General features: G+C 41.8%; 1 protein-coding gene across 1 annotated transcript in view; it reads right to left on the reverse strand.

The window, feature by feature from the left end:
• ISM1 (isthmin 1, angiogenesis inhibitor) overlaps positions 1–19,074 on the reverse strand; it is a 39,932-nt gene that overhangs the window by 19,332 nt on the left and 1,526 nt on the right. The window lies entirely within an intron of this gene.

The raw sequence follows: 19,074 nt of genomic DNA on the forward strand, positions 1-19,074 counted from the left end.
CATGTTGCCACAAACACCAGACTTAACACAAACGTAGAAACGTGAAGCTCTGAAGTGACCCCTGGGAAATCAAACTGTATCCCCTTAAATGAGTCCCTAAAAATGGTGAAAGGTATCCTTCTTATAAATCATTTTGAGTTTGCTTTGTTCCAAAGTGAAGCAAAACCACTGACTGCTCAGTCCGTGTTGAAATTTATGGTATTAAAAGATCCTACCGCTGAGCTGGCAACCTCCCCTTCCCTCCCCTCAGTCTGCAGCAACTTCCATCTCGTCGCCTGTGTTCCTCACCCAATTTCTCTGGTCTTGAACATCTGAACCTTCCTTCCTCTGGGATCTCATTTTCATGTTTGCCTAATGGTGGGATTGAATTTCACCAAGCTGTGGGTCAGCGGTTAATGCTTTTGTTATTGTTGAGCGTACTTTGGTGTTTTGTAGTACATTGCAGCAGGCTGCCCCCGCACCAGTAGCACTGCTGCCACTGCCTTTGACCTCACCAAGGAGACACATTTAGTATCAAAACACTGCCTCCCTGGGTTAGGACTGGCCTGGGGACTCGGGGGAATAAAACAGCAGAGAAGTCCAATGTTCTTACGGCTACAAAAGAAAAGCACGAGGCAGACTCAGCACAGGTTTTGGTTTTGACTCAGCTGAAAAGTTTCAGGCTTGAGGTCTTAGTATGACTGCCTGGGGAGTTTTTATTTTCAGTTCATAAAGAGACAGCAAGCATGGAGAGGGTAAATGTTAAAGACCTATCTTTTAAAACAAGCACAATTAAAGTGGAATGGCCACATGTGGTTCTGGCTCTACTGAAGCATATTTTTGCCAGCATTTCTGGTTAAATGCAATCTCCATCCAGCTCTCCTGGTTCAAATTAAGCCATAGCATACCTTTAGCTAAGCTCTCAGATAGATAACAGCTCCAATGCCTTTTATTTTGTGTTTATTTGCTTAGAAGGTTCTAAATTGACCTTTAAAGAGACTTTACAATATAATCTGTGCACATTACAGGAAAATATTCAGTGAGCTAAATGAACTAAGATTTAAGAGTTAATCTGGGACTAAGTGAGACTGTCTCAAGCAACAACAAAGGTGGTTCTCCTCTCCCCTTCTCGCCGCACTCCATTTGTGGAGTCCAAAAATCAGATTCAGCAGAATTAATGTTGTCTTGGTACTGTCATACCCAAAAGGATAATTTTATATATCTGTCTACAGCATAGATGCATAAACATTGTTCTGAATCAGTGTATGTGTGCAGTGCTAAAAATGTATGTGCTCCTGACAATCTGCATTATTTGAGAGCTAAAACATAGACCCTTCTCTTTTCTGAACATCAGGAAGGACTTTCAGATGCCTTTGGTGGCTCATCTATTACTCAATATAAAGCAGATCACACGGCAGTGAGCTCTGGGAAACAAAATTGAGGGTCAGTAAGACAACCTTAGGTTCCTTACTCATATGTGCTTTAACTTCACAGTTTTCAAATAGAATTTAACCATAAACTTTGTGGTGGCTTCTCAGTTATGTCTGACTAACAACAAGGTGTGATTGTGCTGTTATTAAATTACTTCAGTCAGGAACCAAAAAAAAAATGTGGTACTTAACTACTTTTAGTGGGATATCATGCCCATAATCTTACCTTTATTAAAAATAAAGTAAGGTTTTATTAAAAAATAATAAAATTCTCACATACAATTTCATACTTTCCCTATTTGCTTGCCACTTGATTCTCCACATTAACATACCATGCAGCTAGAGCTGGTTGAAGACTTAAAGACCTATATTTAATTCCCTGATAAGACTTGTTGTGTGATCCTGACAGGTCATGGTCTGTCTGTGCCTCGGTGGGGATAACAGCACTTCCCTTCCTCACTGTGATGTTTGCGGGGAGCTCAGCAACTACAATAATAAGGGCTATATAAAAAGTTTTTAATAGTGTCAGACAGATGGAATATCACATGGAGTTAGTTAGGAAATTGTCATGGTGAAGTAATGACATCAGGCTGATCGGGCCCACTACCAAGCTGCTTGGGGCAGGGACTGTCATGAATTAAAGTCTGAACGAGATGGGGTTTAATGTTAAAAAGAAAAATAGAGGGAGGACAAGATAACTGCTCTATCCCAAAGGCTGCTGCAGGGAAGGGAGGATGGACCACTCTGCTTGCTCAGGGTGGACACGACCCAAAGACCCCAGCTGATCGTTGGGTGCACATTTCTAACGTCAGCGACAGACGAGTTCCAGAGCAGCCTTTGAGAAGGACATGGAGCTTGGCTTTAAGAGAAGGGCTGACTAATGCCTGGCAGGAATGACACAGGTTAACCAGTGTGTGCTCTGCCTAAAGGCAGTGTTATCTCTTGCAGTCCCTTTTGCACTAGGACAAGCCCAAGCTATTCCTCCTTGGGGCTCCTGTGTCTTATTGCAACACAGGCAAAGGGGAATGCTCAATATGTGTGATCATTCCAGTTATCTGCTCATAGTACCAGGAGCAAAAGGCCATTTCTAAAATGAGAGAGACTGCCCATTTTTTAGGTAGATACTTCTTGGTGTAGTGTCTAAGCTGATTTGCAGTAATACTAGAAATGTATATTTCTGGTGAAAAGATAAAAGTGAGCTTGAACTGCATGTGAAGAGAAGAATATGCTCACTCTGTTCTACTGCATTAGCTCAGCAAAGGTTCTTCCAACACCCATCTAGCAGGAAAAATGTGTCCTTACTGCAGTGCCAGCATCCTTTCTGAAGAAAACAGGGGTTGTGTTCCAAAGCTAATAGATGAAATTTAATTAAGGTTTTTGGTTTTTAAGGGGAATATTCTTCTCTTCTTATTTCTACGTTATTTCCCATGTTTATATTTCACACTATTTATTTTTAGGTGTACACCATTTGTGTTCCTGATGCTTTTTGGAAAGCAGGGTTGCTTGCCTTCCTTTAAAAGCTATGTCACTTCATTCTGAACTACTGACTCAGTTTCTTTGAAGTTATGACATTTCTAATTCAGGCACATTGGTTTCTAACTCAAATGATGCATCTGCTCTAAATATTTTAAGATAAAACACTTTCTTTCCTTCATTAAACGGGATTATTCACAACTTCTAAACTTTCCATTAAGATGATTTTAAGAGGTTACTCATGCTGGCTGTCAGCTACAGTTCTGCAGCCCCATGGGATCAGACAATTATAGAGGTTCCTAATACAAAAACAGCTTAGGATTTTTGAATGTTCCAAGTGTGGACAGTATATAAGGGCAGGAACATATTATCCATAGTTGTTTGACAAGGCAATGAATTAAATCCTTCAGAGAAAATCTGCCATACTCTTTGAGTTACAGAATAACAGACCTTGCAACACCCATCACTGAAAAAGGGAGGGCAATAGGTCAGTGCATATCAGTGCCTTTGTGTCTATCTATAAACCATGGAAGAAGAGCAATTCACAGGGATTTTGTGAGGATAATTTTACATGTTGGTGATCCAGGAGGGACTTGCACCACGGCATCCACCACTGGCATCATGGTTTAAGGCACCAAGAGACAATGCAGGAGAAATGTTCTACCTGATACTGCAGTTTAACTCTTCAGTAATCAAATGGGTATTTTAACTCCCCCCTTGGCCTTCACATTTTGTTTCTCCCTCTGTCATGATAGACATGAGCTGCAGGGAACTTACTCTTCTCTTCCCCGCAGAGAAACTAAGCAGAAATGGGAACTTGTAAAAATACCAAACTAGGGGGAAAGGGAATTTTTCTGCAATTTTAGCAAGCAAGGAATTCTTTCTTCCTTATTTTAATCCCATCTCCAGTTCTGGAAAAACAACCGAGACAGAGAATAAGCAAGAAATTACTGTAGCTACAGAAAATATTCTGAAGCAGCTGCTCTTTCTCTGTCCTTCATATTTGTTACCTTCCTTCATTCCCTCCCCACTTTCCAAACTAAGGGTGCATTTGCAAGTACTACTAATTATGGAGTTGAAAGAATTTGGGAAAACTGATGCAACTTATATGCTAACAGCTCCCAGACAGCAAGGGAATCTATTACTAAATCCCTGCTGCAGCTACATTGCTTTTTTTATTTCTTGTATACTCCTTTGAAATATCTTGTAAAATGATCTTGACAAGAGGTTTTGAACTGAAACCCGACGGTCTGCCAGTGCACTTTCATGATGCACCTGTACAGCATCTTCAACCACCAGCAACAAGGAACATTTATTTATTAGGAAACTTCACAGACGCTATAAAAGATTATATTGCTATGAGAGACAAAATGAGGCCTGGGGCCTTCACAGAAAACCATTACAGCCATTAGGACTGGTTTCATTTCCCACCTGCCTAAACAGATTGTTTTCATTTTGAAGGCTGTCGTGTGTTTCCAGGTTAGTGCTAAATGATCACTTTAAAATTAACCGGCCTGGGGAGGCCGAATAACACACTGGGACACTACACGAGACTTCCACCTCCACAGATCCAGGATCTGTAATGAACTTGGGTGATCTAATTCCTGGTTTGTGTTTTTTTTTTTTTTTTTTTTTTTTGGTTTATCATGAGTATAAATAGCACAGGACCTACCAGGATGAGGTATGAGGACAGTGTCAGAGGAGCAGGCAGTGATGTTAAAAGCTGAGAAGAATTATCAGAGATACACAGAGAAAGATTTCTCTTATGATTAATACCACAAACAGTCCAGGCAGTCAGACAGAAGTCAGACCAGAGGGGTGTCACATCAACCACTCAGCTAAGACAATCTCATTTTTCCTTAAAATGTGCTTGCCCCTCACTCATATAAGGCAATGAAGTGAAAGGCCTTATTTATCTTTAGAGAACTGCATAGACTAATTGTTTCAATAATTAATAGCACATTTTAGATAATCACTGTTCATAAATAATTTAAACCAGACTACACTGGCTTGCATGCACACAATTGCTTTCACTAAGGGGCTCCAAAACAGAGCATCTGCTTTAAACATTGTGCAAATAGAAGATGAATAACTGGTTACAGTTGGTGGTAGTAGTAGTAGTAGTAGTAATAATAATAATAATAATAATAATAATAATAATAATAATAATAATGTTCTGTTAATTATGGTCTAGTTTTGAACAATTCTCCATTTAGTCCAGCAAAATCTGTAAAATGACAGTGTATCCAGTTTAAACTTGCAGTACATCTGCCTTTGTGAGCAATTGGCCATGGAAAGACCAAGCCCAGTCACCCCAGAGCACACTGCTATGAGACACATTAGCTTTGGTGGCTCTTGAAGTGATTTTGTTTCTGAGGAGAACAGGATGGAGTCACAAATACTGCTGCACTTAAGACAGCAGAAATTCAGGGTAGACGCGTTGATCCGCAGTCACTGTTGGAGCAGCAGTCCACAGTGAGGCAGTGAGGGGCTTGGGATGCCCCAGGACACACCCAGTCCACCACAGCTGGTTTTCTGCCATATGATCAAATAGCTCTCAGGAGCTGCATCCAGCAGAACCAGAATCTCAAAGCATCTGGGTACATTTATGGCAGAATCACAGCTTTTGAATTTTAGGGGTTTCACACTAAAAACTTCCAGCCTTCATAGTTATGCAGGAAATCCTGAGCACTGGATGTGCAGCCAGGATGTGTGTTACGACTGCAGAGGCTGTAGTGTTGAAGCCCCCTCACATCCAAGGTCTAGGAATTCCCAGGCAGCTCTTCCGAGGCATGTGGTCAACACTAAGTCAGGACCCTCCGTGGTGGAGGAAAAGGCTTGAATTGCCTTGTTGAACCTTCTGAGCTGATCCATCCCAAGTGCCACACCATTCCTCCCCCACTGAGCCTGCTTACTGACTTGCAGTCCCCAAGCTTTGGTCCATCCCTCATTCAGACTCTGCCTGGGAGTTCCTCTCACCAAGCTCCCTGTCTCCTCCACACCGCTAATAAACAGCGGGTCCACATTTGAACTGCTCTGGCAGACCATATTTTTTCCTCCAAGCTTAAGGAGAAAACCAACCATAGTATACTCAGATCTGGCAACCTTTTGCTACATGTTGTGGACACACATTTCACATCACAGCTCTTTTTTATGCTCTGTTGTTTGCTTGTATTTCATGTTTTCATTCAGCTGGAAAATACAAACAGTATGGTTCAGCTTGGAGGTGAAGAACTGCCAGTTTGTATAAACACTTTGATAATAGAGACTTGGTGGTGATTACAGCTCAATGTCTGCTGGAAAAAACAGAGGCCCTTTAGTAAATTTTTAATGTAGTACACACTGGTGCTTTGTTCTTCAGCAGATACTCAGCCATCCAGGGGACAGCCAAGCACACAGAATTAAATTGTGTAGGGCTTTGACAGATGTTCAGTGCCAAGTTTTGCTTGTAGTTAACAGATATTTTCAGTTGCCTTAGCTGGTGGTAAACATTTAGTTGTTCTTCACGACTCTGAAGATCTTCCCTGTAATCACTGCCTGGCCTGAGCTCTCCACACTGGACACATTGATTTAGTGGCTGAACAGGCAAATGTACAACTGAAGAGTAGCCCAACTATTCCACTCCAATAACCTGTGGTGCCAAAATGCAAATTCTTTGAAAGTTCTAATTCTTTTTAGGCTTTATTAAACGCTTGCATAAAATCAGTAGTATAATAAAGCTTTAAGTAGAATTCGTTTATACCCTGGCTGAGTTTAATTGAACTAGTCTAATCTCACTCATCATTTGAAATCTGTATAATAATTTACACATGAAGTTCCAACAGAATGGCAAAATCTGCCATAAGCTGCAATCGAAACTGCAAAGGAAATCCAGAATACTAATACTTTTTGTACACAGCTCTTTGGTCAGGCTTTGCAGGCCAGCACACACCAAGTCAGTGTAAATGAAAGAGAGCAAACATACATCTGAAATTATTTTCCTTGGGTTTTAAACGATGTTCTTTTGCAAGTTTTTTCACTAAATCACTATGGCTAGGATTTCACTAGGTGAACCAGCTTTAATAAACAAAGTTTTCATCTCTCCCTAGCTGAAACAGTAACCTTACTTGAAGCCTTTTCCATTTCCAAAGTTGCCTTCAGCTTGTTAGTTTCCAAGAAACAGCTATTCCCAGCCTCCGTGTCTCCCTCTCATATGCCACTGAATATCCACCCTATGCTTTCAAAAGTGTCTGTGACTCTGGCTGTGTTAACTGGCAGATGTTTTTAGAGACTAGAAAGTGTTTAGTCCCTGTGGACTAAGAGTTACATGATGACTTCATCACATAAGCAAAAGCTAATAACGGGAAAGCAAGAAAGCAGACAAGTGTTATATTCCAAAAACACGATGTTTCCTGTGCTTCTGGCAGTTACTTCTGTGCCTGAAAAAAGGCAAATCCCTTGAGTCTTGATGCTCAAAACACACCCCCCCCATCGAATTGCTGCAAGATAATTTACTCAACGCTCCCTTAGCTGCCTTCCCCACCAATACGCACTTTCCTTGGGATGGAAAGTGAGAGGGTGAAGGCAGAGGAAAGGCAGTGTTCGTTTACCTTCAATATTTGCGCTCCAACTCCGTGCCTCACAACACTCACTGCACCCAGGAGTTTGTAGCTAAACAGCAGCAGAAATCTGACCGGCAGCCTCAGGACTGCTCACCTCTGCTCCTGCAGTGAAATATTCTTTCAAGTGTACAGTTTTACCCTCTCCATTTAAATAGAAAACTTTGGAGAGTGATACATGAGCAACTGGAAGTCATTAAACATAAATGGCATCTGCACACGCAGTGCAATACTTGCCTTGGTTTTGTATCAAGCCACCGGCAGTGGACATTGTGCCCTCTCTCTACATCTCCCTGAACTGCCCGAGTGACACATCAGGAAACCAGAGGAAGCAGATACACAGGAGAAAGGCCTCCCTCCAGTGACATGATGGGGAAGAAGAGCAAGTGATTAGACAGGCAGCACACCGTGGCAAGACAATGTGAAGACCCTTCTCTGTCTAGGAGGGGAGAAAGGATTTGCCCCGGAGAGAAGCGTGGGCTTTCTGTATTATGAATTCTATGCATGTATATATAAGTTTTCTTAGAACAGTAAGGGAGAGGGCTATTTCCTAGAGCTGATTAAAGAAGCATGACTCGATTTTCAATTTGAAACGACTCGGGGGGCATTCCAATCGACTGCAGACAGGAAATGAATACCATACATGCACTGAACAAGGCAGATGCTTTTGAATCTGACACTTACGTGAAATGAAAATATCTTCATTTCTGTCTCCCCTCCGCCCCATGATCACTAGTTAGTTCTGAGCTATTTTTAGGATAAATGGTTTTATTTTTCAAACTTGTTATAATCTTAGCATGTGCCTGAAGCCACCCAGACGCCACTGACAATAAACTGCATGGAGCAGGCCAAATGCATCTTTAGATTAGTCCCAGCAGCCTGACACAGCAGCAAGGTAGGAGAGGAAAGATAAGCAGTTCAGGTTTGAGATATCCTCACCTCCTCTGGTGAGGCACAGAGATGGTGAACATGCCAGATCCCAGGGAGGGAGAACAGCTCTGTACAAAGAGAGATCCCAAAGCACATACAGCAGAAGCACTGCAGAGCAGGTTGGAAGAGCAATTCCTTTTAGGCTGTGACACGGAACTCACTTCCAGCTACTTAACTCTGATAGAGAGATAAATACGTATATTTTCTCCTCATACAGCTCTTACAAGCAACTGCAATAATTGTCATGGGAGTATTATGGTGTTTATAACCTGACTACAATGTAATTGTGGCTCCTTTCATCAACGGCAGCAGTGCATATCAGGGAATTTGTATATGCAGCTCTTTTTTCCCACTTAGTCCATGTGTGTGCAAACACATGATTTCAGCTGCATACTCATCTTGTATTTTATTGTGGGAATACTTAAATAGGATAAAGAAAAAAAATCAGAGAGGTGGTATTAATCTGGCCCTTACTCTGATGTTATGCAGATAATTAGTTCATTTTATCTTGATGTTAAGACAGTCAGAGTCTAAGAACATGAAAAAATGATCCTCTTAGGAGACAGACAGGAGAAGAAGAAAGAGGGATGGGTAGGTGAGAAAGGCAGCTCTGATCTACATTATTCGCAAAGCCATGAATGCCAGATCAAAGAAGAGCAGGAATCAAATTCACTGCCACTGAAGGATTTCAGCAGCTTTTTCAGAGCTATTGATCTCTCAAGGGCAAACCCTTTTAAACACTAGGTGATGCCTCTAACTAGCCAGAACTCCCACCTTATACCGGCTGAGCCTTACGTGGTTTGCTTTCATCAGCTGGGGAAAGCAGAAACAGCTCAGACACTGCTGTATCTGGGTTCGATGAAGGAGACATAGAGCAGAGCACACAAATAGCACGTGTGTGTTTTCTGCACCAGATGTTCCCTTTCTAATGGCCATCATGGTAGATGTTAACTAAAAAAACAATTCCTCACTGACAAGCTGTGCCTTCGGTGACCAAAAATACCGTGGCTGAGGACAGAGCACTGTCACCTTGGTGAGAGCTCTGGGCAGGGTCTGTTTGCTCAGTGCTGACTTACTGATAAAAGTGACCTCATATTTTGTGGGGGATGAAGGTGGGATAAGACATCTAAGGAGCTAGTGCAGCTCAGCTGGCAAGCAGTGACTTGTTCATGAGTTTGGACTCCTGAACACCCAGAAGGCACATGATCCAACCCTAAATCAAGTACTGCATTGTCAAATGAACTACAGATTGGCTTCCCCCCTACACCCCTTCCCTTCCTTAGGTCAGGTGTCTTTGGAGTCTGGTAGACAAGATTCCAGGTGGTTTTGCCTTGTTGGGACACTTCAGGATCATGCCTTAAGCAAGAGCCACTGGAATTGGGTGCAGTAAAGCAATTTCACCTGATGCATCCCTGGATGATTTCCTGAGAGCTGCCTCTGGGCTTCTGATATGGGTCCCCTTGCAGCAGGCTCGTTGCTGCTGCCATCACTGCATCCCTGGGAACACTCCACTCATCCTGCCTTCCATATCTGCTACACTACACACATGGCTGCAACAGCACATGATGGGTTATTCTGCCCTTTCCAAGCCCTGCTCACAACGCAAAGCCTACCTGCTCCCACCAGCACTCAGAGCAATTTGGTACCTTAAACATTTTCAGGAAGTGGATGAGCATTTTCCTCCTGCATGTTTGGGTCGGGAGGTAGTGCTGCTACCATACAAATGCATACCAGAAGCTCCAGGACTCTATCAGGCTAAACAGCTCATTTGAAACCTTTGGCACTGTTGTTCTGGCACGCCTGAAGGCACAGGCACAGTGTGGCTGCCCTAGGTCCCTTCTGAGGTATATATTCAAAATGTTAGACATATGCATATCCACCCCCTATTCTTTCCTTATAAAAGCTTGGACTCCAAAGCACAAGGTGAGGAATACATACTCCACTGGCCAGCTGCAGCAAGCCTTTCATAAAGAACACAACAATCAACCCCTATAATGGAAAACGATACTCCAGAAGCTCTGTCCTGACAAACATCTGTTTTCCTATTGTAGGAAGGAATAAGAACATAGGAAAAGTTAAATGCTGAATGCCTAAACAGACTGAATTAAGAAGAGATGGTAGGAGTAATGATGGATGAATTGTAAACCACCTGCAAATGCTAGAATTGCTGCACTCTTCTGCAGACCATTATATGCAGTCTATACTGCAAACCTCCAATAGACAAGCACTGTGCTCTATAAAAATCATGATGAATGCAGGCTTGTTTTTATATTATAGAGGTCCTAATCCTCCTCCTCCTCTGTCTTTGCTCTATTGTTACAACATCAAAGACCAACTGCTGGCCGAGATACAGTCAATATGAAAAGGGCGACCAGCAAATTTACTGCTTGACTTCATTCCCTTTAAATGGAATAGGCACCATGGCCCTTTTTCAAAGTCCAATCGCAGACATATATCTTTTTTATTGGACATCATGTACAATAAAGTGAAGCTGTAACTTGGAAAAAAAAATAGAACACCTTCAAAAAATCCCATGAGGTGAACATTCCTTTATAAAAATATCACTGTGGTTACATGTTTAGAAAAACCCCGGGCACTCCTCAGGGCAAAAGGCATGGGCTGGCTAGGTTATAGTTTAGCTAAGATGCAGACCCATGCCTAATACTGAGCTGGTTTCAAAAAAACCCAAACCCAACCAACTAATAAAAAGTGATATATTTAACCCAGAATGCCAGTGTCATTCAAATAAACCGAAATGGCAGCATTCATGTCACAAGAATCTTTAACTGCTTTGTTACAGCCTGCTCTGTGCAGTGAACCTTTACAGACTTCTTCAGTCCAGGGAATCTTAAAATCAGCAGCACAAAATGCCAATATACACATGGCATCTTAAAAAACTCCAGTCTGATTACTGAGGTAACTTTCAGAGACGCTCTCAGAGATGAGAGCTGTAGCTGTAGACATTAAAGTCAGGGACAGTTTTATTGCTGTTGTATTGCTAAATAGAGGCTAAATAATTTCTGGCTATGAAATTAAATAGTGTATAAGCAACTCAAATAATGTAGGTGGTGAGTATAGTGTAGCGTTACAGAATCCACGTTAAGTAGCTATGGTTTTTATTTTTTTATGTTTGTTTTAAACTACTTAAACTATTAATCCTTTTTGTTTCTTTGGGTAACTTGTGCAAACAGACATTACTAAATATCTGGTTACTAGTGTTATATCTAGACCAATCCCATACAGATTTTAAAATCCTGCACTGATGTATGTACGTGGCAGGTAAAACCAGGCAAATTTATGTTTTGTTACACCCATAGTAAACTTCAGCAGCTGGTTCCAGTGGAGTAATTATAGTTTCCTCACGGCAAACACTGCTGCTGCTGGGTTACTTCTAAGGCAATAAAGATACCAAAGCTGTGTAACTAATTTTTGAAGCACTAGCTTAAAAAAGATAGCCATCCTATCATTAGGTCCTCTTCACTGCTCTGTCTGTTACAATATGCTCTGTCTTCAGTCACCTCCTCTTTCCATCACATCCTACAGCAAAGCTCGTCTGGTGCAAGAGCCTCACCTCCTACTCAGCATTCCTGGCACACAGGAAAAAAAGTGTTTCAATGACAATATTCAGTTGTTCAACAACTGAGTGCCCAACTCAATGGGAATGCAAAGGCAAGATGCCCAAAGGAAGCTTTGTGGAAGTTAAACCTGGCCCATGGACAACATGGACTCAGTAAGTGCTCCCTAGAAAGGGAGGAACCCGCTTTTGGGGCACACTATTTGGGTGGGTTTTATAGATACTTACACCGTACTAAATGGTTTGAGTACTCAAGTACTGATCCCAACAGCCATGCAGGCAAAGAGGAAATGTTAAATTCCCAAGGAAGAGCAACTATTGTGGAATAAACAGGCCAGGATTTTTTAGTGGGTATGAAACTAACACTGAAACGTAACAGATGGGAATTAATTCATGCAGTGGGAAGAAAGCTGCACACCAAAGCCCAGCTTGCCTTTAGGCACGGGGGTCCCCTGTAGTATGTGCATATCAGTTCTGTAGAAAAACTGAGCTGTGAAAGATTCATATTCAAGAGGATCTTGGGTATGCAGCCAGCACAAGGCACTGACTTTGTGGAAGTCAGTGGAGCAAGGTCAATTTAAACACTCTGAGATCGCAGGTCTGGCGCAGCGGCGTAAAAGTCAAGGGATGTTTGAGCTTCTCCTTTCAACATATGCTAACTCCACCAAGAGTGCTGAGAGAAAGATTTCACCTCTGATTTTCCTCTCTCATCTTTAGGAACACCTCCATAACATTAAAAGCTTGGAGGCGAACAACTCCAGGCCCGCTTTCATCCTGCTGACTGCTAGAAGAGAGGAATAAAAAAGATACGACCCACGGCCATGAGTTCTCCAAGCACTGAAAAACAAGGACAAAAGGATAAAGGAACTGCTTACCAGTACCGCCCACACCAGCTCCTCTAACCAAGCATTACAGTGCCACACAACCGACCGCTGTGGTGAGCCATCCCTTATTACAATAATAAGTTACATTTTACTTTGTTTTCTTTCTTTTTCTGGTATTTCAAATCAAAAGTACATGGAAATACCAACACTGGAAACATTCTGCTCTTGCTGATGTATCAATGAGCTCACTACGCTACTTCTTGGAAATGTTATTCATCTCTACTATGAATTTAGCCTGGCATTTACTGTCTTCAAAACTTGTAAAATAGGCACAATGGTCTTAAAGTGCAACATTAATAACCACTGCATCATTTAATGCTTCCTTCTGCCTCTTACTAAAGCACTTTGTATTTTTCTCTTTAAAGTTACGCTCCATTATTCACTTGTGACAGTGCCTACAGCCTCCATTCAGGCTGGAGACCCTTTTTACACTACACATCCTTCACAAGCTCCACCACAAGGCTGGAATCTCAACCTCAATAAGCCAGGGTTGAGATTTTAAAAATAAAATAAGAAAAAGACCCACTCCCACTGAAAAATAACACTTTTAAAAAGTCATCCTTTATGAAGAACATTATTCAGTCAATCCAAAGAGCTGTTAATTAGTGTAGTCTTAAAGCAGATAGCAAGATAAGAATCGTAACAAAAGGGAAAAACAACCACTAACCAACACATTGAACAGAAAAAAAATTACCCAGCACAACTGAGTAATACCACATTTGCAAGGAGGACTGGCAAAAACACACAGAAGAGCACAAAGCAACCAACTTTGACAGCTGAACCTGCCAAGTCTAGTCTATCACTATACTTTCAGGATGCAAGCACAAAGAAAAACTAAATTGCTTCAATTTTTGAGGTTTATGCTTGTGTAAGGAAACAGTTGTCTGCATATACATTTGAAGTATGAGTGCATTTCAAGATTTTAAAGTGGCACAGAAAAATGTTAGCACAAGAAAAGCATGGCAAAATAACTTCCTACCGTTACTTGCATTCTGTGCACCTTTACATAACGAAAGAAAACAAATGAGAAATCCTAAAGCACGAATATTTGCAAATCTGTGCATCTTAAAAAAAGAGGCTTTCCAACTGATTTTTCCTTCCCACCGGAATACATGCCAATGACTTGGTTTTCCGAAGTCATGTCTATCTCTGTCCCATATGATTTTAGAAAGCTTTTCAAACATGCCTAGCGTATGTATTAAGTGGCAGGCAAAGCCTGCGTCATCTGCATCATTATCAATACCACTGACTTCTGCACTTCACTTTCTGTGAAGTTTTCAGATGTGTGACACAACGCAGCCGGAGTTCTCACCTAATCAATCATTCTTTCACCGTTCCTTGTTTTCTTTGAAGATCTTTTCCACCGTCTTGGGACAGTTCAGCATTGATTACTAATACACAGGTGTCGTAGATATGAGTAGAGACAAAAGAACAATGCTGAATTCAAACCATGGTTCCCGGTTTATATCCAACACAATCTGGATTGGTTAAACAGATGTCTCCCCAGCAAAGGAATTCCACAGCAGGGCAAGGTGTGGAAAAGCTTAGTATGCTGAACCTTTAAGTACTGGGGCTCAGTTACCTATTAGCAGGTCATAAGGTGTATGTTAAAAATCATGAGGGAGTACACAGTGACCAGCACCAGACAGCACGAAGATGATGAAATTGTTGGGGTCATAAAAACAAACAGCAGAGCTTCAGCTCTAGGTTTCCTGTTTTCTGTGGACAGCTGGAATCAGGAGAGGAAAGATCTGGGAAATCTGACTGAACCTAAGGGTTGACAACCAAAGCTGGAGGAGATTGCGCCAATCACGTAAGAGCAAAGGGTCAGCAGCAGCGTGGTTGTATCACTGTTATAGCTGTGATGGACCAACGGTGTCATTCTGTGGAGAATAAACTTCCCTACACAATCAACAAAGACCACAAAATAAAAGCTACTCCAGAACTAGTGCTGACTGTCCCAGTTAGATGAACCAATGTGGAAAGTACCAACCCAGCTCCATCCAGGACCTCTCTGTACCCATGCCTGGCCTCTCTACTCTCATTGTCATCAAGGGTGATCCTTACAGCTTTCCTGGGTTACTTTCCCAGGGACCAGTCTCAAACCCAGCACTCCTTGCATTGCCATAAGTCAGCCCTCTGGCCACCATAGGGTTCAGAATCCCTGTTAGCAGGCTTCCCTTTAACCACTCCCTTCACACACAGGTAAGGATGGACTGAGAAGAGAAAGGCAAAAGGAGGAATGTCTCTGGGACCTCTCCTTGTAGTAGTCACTGTGGTTTGTGGCTGGCTCGAGGCCCATGGGAATGGACATGAGAACACCATGATGGCCCAGAGTTTAGAATTTAGAACAACGCCCACTCTGCTTTTTTTCACACAAATAGCCCAATACTATAAAGGGAAATGATCCTAAATCTTGCTCAAATCATAAAATCTGTATACTCCTCTTCAGTATAAAGCACTGGGAAAAATCTTCTCTGAGCTATAGTTACAGAGACAAAATTGAGAGGCACCCTGTGATTTAATGCCAGGTATTTATCAGTGGTGACCCAAGATGAACAGTACAGTAACTGTTAGCTGTTGAGCTGAAGAGATGCTCAGCAAAATATGCCTCATCCAAACATCTTGGTCAAATTTAATGTAGGAAGTTCCTTTTGTACCTGCCTAACATTGCTCCTTGCAGCCATAACTGAATACAATATTCTTGGATCCCTGTTCTGAATTATTGCAGTAGTCTACGATACTAGAAAGCTCGTCAGATCCTACCCTGAAGGTGTGGTAGCCCTTTTCCACCAAAGATGCTTTAGTTTGCTAGGAAATTAATTAAAGTGATAGGTATGAAGTTTAATTAATACTTTCTGGAGTTTTCCTGGAGCTAAGCTGGAAAGGTGAAAGAATCTCTCCTGGGAGCAATGGATGCCAGAAAATGGTGCTCTGCTCAGTGCAGCAACCTCAGTCCTTCATCCTTGTTTCCCGTTTTATCCTTTGCTTCCATGCATGCAGCAGCAGCACACGTAAGCTAATGACTCTTCCCTCCCCCTCGATCCTGGAACAAGCCACAGCCCACTAGCAAAACCACTAAAGAGCACACATAATTCTCTCCCTTGGGAGATGAGAGAATGAACTGCACATGGTCTAAGTCATTCCTAAAGCTTAGTGCACAACTGGAGGAACATATGCCAAAGGGTGAGCTTTAGCTAAGAGCCTGCACAGCAAAGCCTGCCGAGACCAGGCAGGTTTTACTGTCCCTGCCAGAAAGCACGGAACAGGATCTTCTGCGGTGAGGAACCACCTCACCAAAAGAGATTTTGGTTTGCAGAGGATCAGTCTGCCTCATTCACAAAACACCTGCTCTGAAAGTTATTCATATGAACTGCTCTTAAGGCAGAGAAGGATTTAGTGTTCGTATTAAACACACGATGTACATCCACTTATTGGCATCTCACATAGGCTAAGGCCAGTCTGGAAAACGGGAATGCAGAACGTGGAGTCGACAGTTTTTCAAGGACGACTTAGACGATCGGTTCCTATTAGAACTAACCAAATGTAAAGCTCCAGAGCTCAAATAAGCTTTAAAAAAACTCAGTCTAAAACTCTCCCAAAGTAAACAGCTTGAGTCCTACTTAACCGAGGAAGCCAGAAAGCTGAAATATGCCACTGTATCCGACTGGAGATCGTTTTGCAAATTGCCTGAGTGTAGAACAAGGGTCAGTAAGAACGCACAGGCCCTGAAAAGAGTGAAGTGCACCCCAACAAAGGCAGCAGACAGCACACACCATTGCTGAGCCTCTCATGGCGTTGAGCTGTGGACCTTCAGAGAAAATTTAAGAGCTCAGCTCCATAAAGGGCTCCTCACGAGCCTTGGAGAGCGACTCCTGTGCAACCATTTGTGAGCAGCAGAATGTGTTTCTCCTGGTAGGGCTCAGGGAACGTTTCTGACACGCTGTAATTGCTAACATGCTCATTGAGGAGGGGGGCAAGGACAGGAGAAGGGTGATTAAAGGGAAAAATCTGTTTTCAGCACTGTGCTCCTTTTCGAATTATGTTCTCTTACATGGCTCCAGTTTTAAGCACAATTACCGAGCTTCAGGCTAATGTAATACTGCTGCAAGGACCGCAGTGGAGAGTCTGACTTCATGTGCTATGGCATATATTGTTGGTGGCTCTGTTACTGCATTTTACAAGGTCATTTTTCTTGGTATGGGAACACTGTTTTTCTTGGTGTGCAAGGCCTGCTATGGAAAAATTAGAAGTGAGGGGAATAAACTTCTTGATGAAATATTTTCTCTCAGAATGAAAGGACAGATTTTAAAGCATCGTAAAGTATTACAAATGTCTTCCAAAATTTATGTTCAAGCCTTCCCTTCATTTTAGAACTATGTAAAAAGACAAAAACATACCAAAGCAGCATTTTTCCATCTCTTAATACAACTTCACTTGCTCTTCTTCAGAAGCAAAAGTTTGTACCTCCTTAATTTACAAATATACTCCACAACAGATTCTGGATGCTAATTAAATTAGACCTAGAAATCTCACCAGAAAAAAAACCAAAATCTCCTCCCTCTCCAAATCTCCTTTTCTTTTTCTTTTTTTTTTTTTTCCTTTGGAAGAGACGGAAGAAAGGGAATAAAATCTGATTGAGAAACACAAGGTTGATTCCCTCTCATAACTCAAGACTGTGAGATATTTTACAACTCCAATCTGGATTTCCCATCTTGTGTTAGTTTACACTACCACAACCCAATTCTAACAGCAGGCCCAGCAACCATTTCTGCAGCAGTGAACTGAGGGAGCCTGTGCCTGTATCTCACCCATCCCAAAGAGGACCAGAGGAGTACATTAGGATTTTCTCCTCAGCGCTGCTCCATTGCAACAAGACACAGTGACACAAGACAATCCCAGACATCTGGGATCTCTGGAGACACACACAGAGCGGGGAAGGGCACCAAAAGGAAAAATCAGAGGGAGGAAGAAACGATTTGTTTAATTTTAGGATTGAAAGGATTTTTTTCTGTATTTCTTTCATCTATCAGTCTAATTAATTGCAGGGGTCAACGCGATTGAAAGACCAAAAGAAATCAAAACCTATCCTCCAAAATCCTTCCTTCATTTGAAGGACCAAGGGATGGGAGAAACAGCAGCTCTTCCTCCCTTAATGAATCAGACTTCAAAATGCTTACAGGTCTATATTTTAAACTATTTAAATCTTCAACAATATTTTAAGATTACTAAGGATTCCTCCTGAATCTGTTTTATGTAAAAACGACCCAATTCTGACCACTTCATTTGTGCAAATTGACTGCCTAAGCCCCCCAAAATACCATGTATTGATAATTGAGGGGCTTTTGATACAAATTTGCCATGTCAAAAGACACCTATAAACAGTTGCTGCAAAGATTACTCTTTCATGAGAAGTTACCTAATCACTTCTTCCGATCTTTTCTCTCCACAGACCTACTAAGACAGAAAAAACCTGAGAGAATTCTAAGTGCTTTTGTCAACAAGTCTGGGGTTGTGCAGTTTTGCTTTCCACACTGATTCTCTAGCTTGGAGTGCAGGGCACTAGGATTTTGCGTTTCACTTCAGCATGTGCCACGATACAGCCACAAACCCCCAAATCCCACCAAAATCAGGAGATCCCAGTGCAAACTTGCCATCGAGATCTATACTATGATGCTCTGAATGGAAGTATCTGCCTGTCAGAGTGCAACTTCCTAAAGCAGGTTACAAGATTTTCCAGCTAGTAATAGAATCCATGGAAGTCACGAAACCAAAAAAATTGATAGGCTTCCATCTGTTTAACCGATTGCTCTAATCAATATCCTTTCCCCCTGTAATGTCTTGTACAGACACACTCTCTCAAATGCATAACTGCAGAATCAATTCAGTTGGGAAGTATATAAAAATTTCAATTCTACAAATGGCAAAACACAATGAAAATATGAACTGTTAAAGCTATCACGATGCTTAAAGGCACAGAGTTGATTAAAGTAATCTGTAAAAAAAAATCACTGGACAGAAAAAATTCTTGAAGTCAATAATTAACAGATATTCACGAGACAACCAGCTACAATGACAATAATCCAGGATAATTATCTGAGGATGACTTTCCTCTTGGTTCACCCTAACCTTACAACAGTGCTCTAAATGGAGCTCCTTGGGGAAATGGCATCACCCGGAGTTCCCACCTGCCCAGATGTTTCCCT

Source organism: Lepidothrix coronata, unplaced genomic scaffold (assembly GCF_001604755.1).
Source record: "Lepidothrix coronata isolate B3197 unplaced genomic scaffold, Lepidothrix_coronata-1.0 Scaffold71, whole genome shotgun sequence".
NCBI lineage: Eukaryota > Metazoa > Chordata > Aves > Passeriformes > Pipridae > Lepidothrix > Lepidothrix coronata.